The sequence below is a fragment of the Protomyctophum bolini genome (assembly GCF_963924005.1).
Source record: "Protomyctophum bolini genome assembly, chromosome: 17".
NCBI lineage: Eukaryota > Metazoa > Chordata > Actinopteri > Myctophiformes > Myctophidae > Protomyctophum > Protomyctophum bolini.
The window spans coordinates 4,117,594-4,124,332 of NC_137878.1; the positions used below are offsets into that span (position 1 = coordinate 4,117,594).

General features: G+C 38.3%; 1 long non-coding RNA gene across 1 annotated transcript; it reads right to left on the reverse strand.

Annotated features, from left to right (window-relative positions):
• Nucleotides 1-3,776: 3,776 nt before the first annotated feature.
• On the reverse strand, nt 3,777-5,487 carry LOC308331826. Its single transcript, XR_013965625.1, has 3 exons — nt 5,362-5,487; nt 4,400-4,564; nt 3,777-3,904 (listed from the first exon to the last, which is right to left on the reverse strand). It is a non-coding gene; the product is annotated as an uncharacterized lncRNA (long non-coding RNA).
• Nucleotides 5,488-6,739: the final 1,252 nt, after the last annotated feature.

The following is a 6,739-nucleotide window of genomic DNA, read 5'->3' on the forward strand; positions in this document are numbered from 1 at the left end:
TCAAGCGTATTAATACATTCTCACGAGTCACCACAGCATTCATATTATATTCACACAATACAGTACATAATAAACAGAAGTGATTAAAATAAATGTGGTAAATGTATCTTACTTTAGAACTTCCAGTCTACAGTGTGGGCTCTTCAGTGAAGCACAGAGCAGCTCCACTAGTCCTGAGTCCTGCAGTTTGTTTTCACTGAGGTCCAATTCTCTCAAATGGGAAGGATTAGAGCTGAGAGCTGAAGACACAGCTTTAACGTCTGTCTTTCTGAGTTTACAGCCAACAAGTCTGTGAATGCAGATTAAATAAGAGATTATCAAAACAAATTATACCTAAATAATCATATCTTAATTTGGGACTATATAGGCACTACTTTCAGTTTCACTGATACATATTATGAAAATAGCCAAACTACAAGCTCACAATGCCTCACAGTGAGCTTGTAGATCAGCTATTTTCACAATGTTTGCGACTTTCTTCCGTAATATTTGACAATTTGGTAAAAGTAATTTAATTGTACCTTAAAGGACCACTTCACCACTTTTCAACCTATCTTCATATAACATGGTCCTCACTAATAATCATGATAAAATGGCAGGATGTTTTTCTACTCAGTCTGTGTCTCCTAGGAGGGCTGTGGGCAGTTTAGAAATCGTCTTCCAGTGACATCATAATTAGGCAGATTATTTTTAAACGAGAATTATTTTACAAAAATGTTTAGATTTTCATTATCGTGAGAACGATGGCTTCCATTCTCGCATTGCAACTTTTCAGGACTAGAAAGCCTGAACTGCCCACAGCCCTCCTATGAGACACAGACAGAGTAGAAAAGAATGGCGCCATTTTATCATGATTATTAGTGAGGACCTATTATATGAAGATGGGTTGAAAAGTGGTGAAGTGGTCCTTTAAATCCTAAACCACACCAAAGGGTCGGGTCGGGACAAAACCTTTTATTTCTTTTTGTTTTTACATCAACCACACCAATGCAACTCAATGAGTTTCATTGGTGTGGTTTATCTTTAAAAAAAAACACTTTGTCCCGACCCAACCCTTTGGTGTGATTTGGGCTTTAGAAATGTACAGATACTCTGTATACTGTACAATTATACTGTTGGTTTGTCTACTGTTCAGTAGGAAAACAATGCTGCACATTAAGCTAATCCTCTGGGGACCCCCTTGGGGGTCCAGTCCCTCAGTTTGGGAACCACAGACCTAGACTAATAGAATGATAATTGATTAGTACAGTAAGTAGATGCAGACTATTGATTACATATTAATGCGTACCATGGAAAAGCTCGATAACTGTGGCGTAACTACAAGGTGTTGAACGTCGAAAATAGTCGATCTGCAAGCTCACAAGTGTTGTGTCCTCGCCGCGCTGTGATTCAATTCAGTTAAATTTTATTAATGTGTCGACTCACAACAAGTTGTCTCAAGTCACTTTACATGTAGAGCAGAGAACCAACATAGATCCCACCCTGAGCATTAAGACATTTGTAGAGAGTGAGCTTGTAAATCAGCTAATTTCGGTACGCAACCACGTTGTATGTCGAAGTAGCCTATACATTTGCCTTAAAGGGATATTACGCGTTCAATATCAAGCTTATTAATACATTCTCACCACAGCATTCATATTATATTCACATAATACTGTACATAATAAACAGAAGTGATTAAAATGAATGTGGTAAATTGGTGGTAAACTTACTTTAGAACTTCCAGTCTACAGTGTGGGCTCTTCAGTGAAGCACAGAGCAGCTCCACTAGTTCTGAGTCTTGCAGGTCAATTTCACTGAGGTCCAATTCTCTCAAATGGGAAGGATTAGAGCTGAGAGCTGAAGCCACAACTTCAACATCGGTCTTTCTGAGTTTACAGCCAACAAGTCTGTGAATGCAGATTACATAAGAGATTATAAAAACAAATGATACCTAGTTCACTGTCATTGAAGTTAACTAAAACATCTCCAATCTAGTTATCCAGAGATATAGACACCACTTGACAACACAGAATGACTGTACAGAGGAAGTTAGACATTTTGATATCAAAGACTTCAACCAGCAGTTGAAGGAGTGAAATGAAGACTGAACAACAACATTGCATATTTACTGCCTTGACGGTGTAAAAGCTTTACAAACAAGCTGCTGGAGACCAGCATTCTGTCTCTATTCTGTTCCCTGTCTCCTCAAGCTGGGCCACAGCTGTAGGCTTTACTGTTAGTTTGAATTTACCCCAATAATATAATATTGCATAACCTACAATATTATAACATTTCATAACCTACAATATAATACCATTTCATAACCTACAATATTATAACATTTCATAACCTACACTATTATAACATTTCATAACATACAATATTATAACATTTCATAACCTACACAATGTTATGAATCCAGTGTTGTTTTGGCAGCACATTTTGATATTTTAGTTTTAGTCATAGTCTCTTGAATAGCTTTCATTTAGTTTTAGTCACATTTTAGTCACCTGGAATGTTTTAGTGTTTAGTCTAGTTTTAGTCGACTAAATGTCATAAGATTTTAGTCAACTAAATCTACAGTTGATTTAGTCGACTAAAATGTATTGTGGCGGGGCTTGATGCCGTCATAATGACAGATTTTTGCTGAAAATAGTCGATCTACAAGCTCACAACAGGTCGCAGCATTGTGAGCTTGTATAAGAATTATGAAAGAATTATCCAATGTGGTACTTTTTTCTTAACCCAAGAAAAGGAAATGAGCAGCTCCAAACGTTGCATCAAACATATGCACAGATATAAGAAGTGTCTTATATTATTAATATTGATCCTTTTCACAAGCAACAACTGTTAACTTTTGCTCCTTTAACGGAGTAATTAAAAGAACCGTGGCAGTTAAAATATCATTATTGAATCTGGAGCTAAGACAAACTATGTTGCTTATAACTTGAGTTGTCCATGGATATTCAGCCATTATACAGCATTGATAATTCCATTCGCCAGCTAATCAAACGCAGCTCGCAGAGTCAGTTCAGTCAGTCAACCTCAAGGGAGGTTCTTGCCATGCTCAAAGGCCCTTACTATGCTCAAGGGGTTAACACGCTGCTTTACTATGTGGGAGTATACGTGTGTACAAGTCTCACACGTTATTATATCACACACATTGTCCCTGGAGGATGGACCCTACAGATCATATCACACACATGGTCCCTGGAGGATGGACCCTACAGATCATATCACAGACATGGTCCCTGGAGGATGGACCCTACAGATTAAGTGACTCCATGGCCTTTCCCTCTAGGTCAACTTTCAAAAGCTTTGGCTGTTTTTTATATTACATCGCATCGAGGGACTCACTTTTATAATAAACCAGACCTACAAGCTGTCAATGTGTTGCGATGCAAAGCATTGTATGCTTATAGATCTGTGAGTGACATCTTTCAACTTGTTCTACTGAGTGCTTTCACCACAGTGAAGCGGATTTAATGTTGGGTATTTCGGCTGTCTTTTATGGTGTTAAAAGGGGCGTGGAACAATGCAGAACAATGCAGACAATACACACAGTACCACTAATCACTATTTGAAATGCAGACAACTTTTATGCCAATTTATAATTATAGAGTTAACTGTAATGGCAGATTGACTCTAGGATGTTTCTATTCAGTCGACTACTAACCGAGCCTTTCTGCAATTCCTCACAGCTGGGATCAGTCTCCTTTGCCCCTCCTCTGATGTGTTGTATTTGTCCAGGTCCAACTCTTCCAGAACCTCCTCTGACATCTGCAGCATGACGGCCAGAGCTGAACACTGGATCTCAGACAGTTTCTCTGTTCTGTTCTCTGACTTCAGGAACTGTTGGATCTTCTGGTGTAGTGAGTGGTCGTTCATCACCATCACACAGTTTGGGAACCACAGACCTAGACTAATAGAGTTATAATAGATTAGTACAGTAGGTAGATGCAGACTATTGATTACGTATTAATGCGTACCACGGTGAAGCTCCATAACTGTGGCGTAGCTACAAGGGGTTGAACGTCGAAAATAGTCGATCTGCAAGGACACAAGTGTTGCGTCCTCGCCGCGCTGTGATTCAATTCAGTAAAATTGAATTGAATCACAATTTAAAAAAAGTGTCGACTCACAACAAGTTGTCTCAAGACACTTTACATGTAGAGCAGAGAACCAACATAGATCCCACCCTGAGCATTAAAGACATTTGGAGACTTGTAAATCAGCTATTTTCGGTGCGCAACCACGTTGTATGTCGAAGTAGCCTATACATTTGCCTTAAAGGGATATTACACGATCAATATCAAGCTTATTAATACATTCTCACCACAGCATTGATATTATATTCACATTATACAGTGCATAATAAACAGAAGTGATTAAAATAAATGTGGTAAATGTATCTTACTTTAGAACTTCCAGTCTACAGTGTGGGCTCTTCAGTGAAGCACAGAGTCCTGAGTCTTGCAGGTCGTTTTCACTGAGGTCCAATTCTCTCAAATGGGAAGGATTAGAGCTGAGAGCTGAAGACACATCTTCAACGTCTGTCTTTCTGAGTTTACAGCCAGCAAGTCTGTGAATGCAGATTAAATAAGAGATTATCAAAACAAATGATACCTAAACAATTATTTGAACTGAGGACCCAATACCCTGACAAGCAAGAATTGTAGGCATTTCATTTAGTTTGTCTCGGCTGCACAGATACATGTTGTGTTTGCGTCTTCTATAATATTCGCCAATTTACCAAATTGGTTTTAAAAATGTTTTAAAAGTCATTACATTGTACCTTTAGAAATGTGCAGATACTAGTCTGTATACACTTAAACTGTATGTTGGTGTGTTTACTGTTGAGTGAGAAACCACACTTGTTAAGCTAATCATCTGGGGACCCCCTTGGGGGTACAGACCCTCAGTTTGGGAACCACAGGCCTAGACTAATATAATGATATTTGATTGGTACAGTAGGTAGATGCAGGATATTGATTATGTGTTGATCTGTTGCGTACCTCGGTAAAGCTTGATAACTGTGGCGTAGCTACAACAGGTCGCACGTATAAAATAGACAATCATACAAGCTCACAAGCGTTGCGTCCTCGACGCGTTGTGAGTTTGTACATCAGCTGTTTATGGTGTGTAATCCAGTTGTATGACGAAGTAGCTCAGAAGCTTATACATTTGCCTTAAAGAATTATTACACTTTCAAACATATTATTTGGGTAATTGGATGTACTCAGGCCCATAAGCTTGGGTTACCAGCTGCATGATATCAAGCTTATTAATATTCTCACCACAGCAATCATATTATATTCACATAATACAGTGCACAATTAAACAGAAGTGATTAAAATTAGTGTGGTAAATTTATCTTACTTTAGAACTTCCAGTCTACAGTGTGGGCTCTTCAGTGAAGCACAGAGTCCTGAGTCTTGCAGGTCGTTTTCACTGAGGTCCAATTCTCTCAAATGGGAAGGATTAGAGCTGAGAACTGAAGACACATCTTCAACCTCTGTCTTTCTGAGTTCACAGCCAACAAGTCTGTGAATGCAGATTAAATAAGAGATTATCAAAACAAATTATACCTAAACAATTATTTGAACTGAGGACCCAATATCCTGACAAGCAAGAATTGTAGGCATTTAATTTAGTTTGACTCGGCTGCACAGATACATGTTGTGTTTGCGTCTTCTGTAATATTCGCCAATTTACCAAATTGGTTTAAAAAATGTTTTAAAAGTCATTACATTGTACCTTTAGAAATGTGCAGATACTAGTCTGTATACACTTAAACTGTATGTTGGTGTGTTTACTGTTGAGTGAGAAACCACACTAGTTAAGCTAATCATCTGGGGACCCCCTTGGGGGTCCAGACCCTCAGTTTGGGAACCACAGGCCTAGACTAATATAATGATATTTGATTGGTACAGTAGGTAGATGCAGGATATTGATTATGTGTTGATCTGTTGACCTCTGTAAAGCTTGATAACTGTGGCGTAGCTACAACGGGTCGCACGTATAAAATAGACAATCATGCAAGCTCACAAGCGTTGAGTCCTCGACGCGTTGTGAGTTTGTACATCAGCTGTTTATGGTGTGTAATCCAGTTGTATGACGAAGTAGCTCAGAAGCTTATACATTTGCCTTAAAGAATTATTACACTTTCAAACATATTATTTGGGTAATTGGATGTACTCAGGCCCATAAGCTTGGGTTACCAGCTGCATGATATCAAGCTTATTAATATTCTCACCACAGCAATCATATTATATTCACATAATACAGTGCACAATTAAACAGAAGTGATTAAAATAAATGTGGTAAATGTATCTTACTTTAGAACTTCCAGTCTACAGTGTGGGCTCTTCAGTGAAGCACAGAGTCCTGAGTCTTGCAAGTCGTTTTCACTGAGGTCCAATTCTCTCAAATGGGAAGGATTAGAGCTGAGAACTGAAGACACAACTTCAACGTCTGTCTTTCTGAGTTTACAGCCAGCAAGTCTGTGAATGCAGATTAAATAAGAGATTATCAAAACAAATTATACCTAAACAATTATTTGAACTGAGGACCCAATACCCTGACAAGCAAGAATTGTAGGCATTTAATTTAGTTTGACTCGGCTGCACAGATACATGTTGTGTTTGCGTCTTCTGTAATATTCGCCAATTTACCAAATTGGTTTTAAAAATGTTTTAAAAGTCATTAAATTGTACCTTTAGAAATGTGCAGATACTAGTCTGTATACACTTAAACT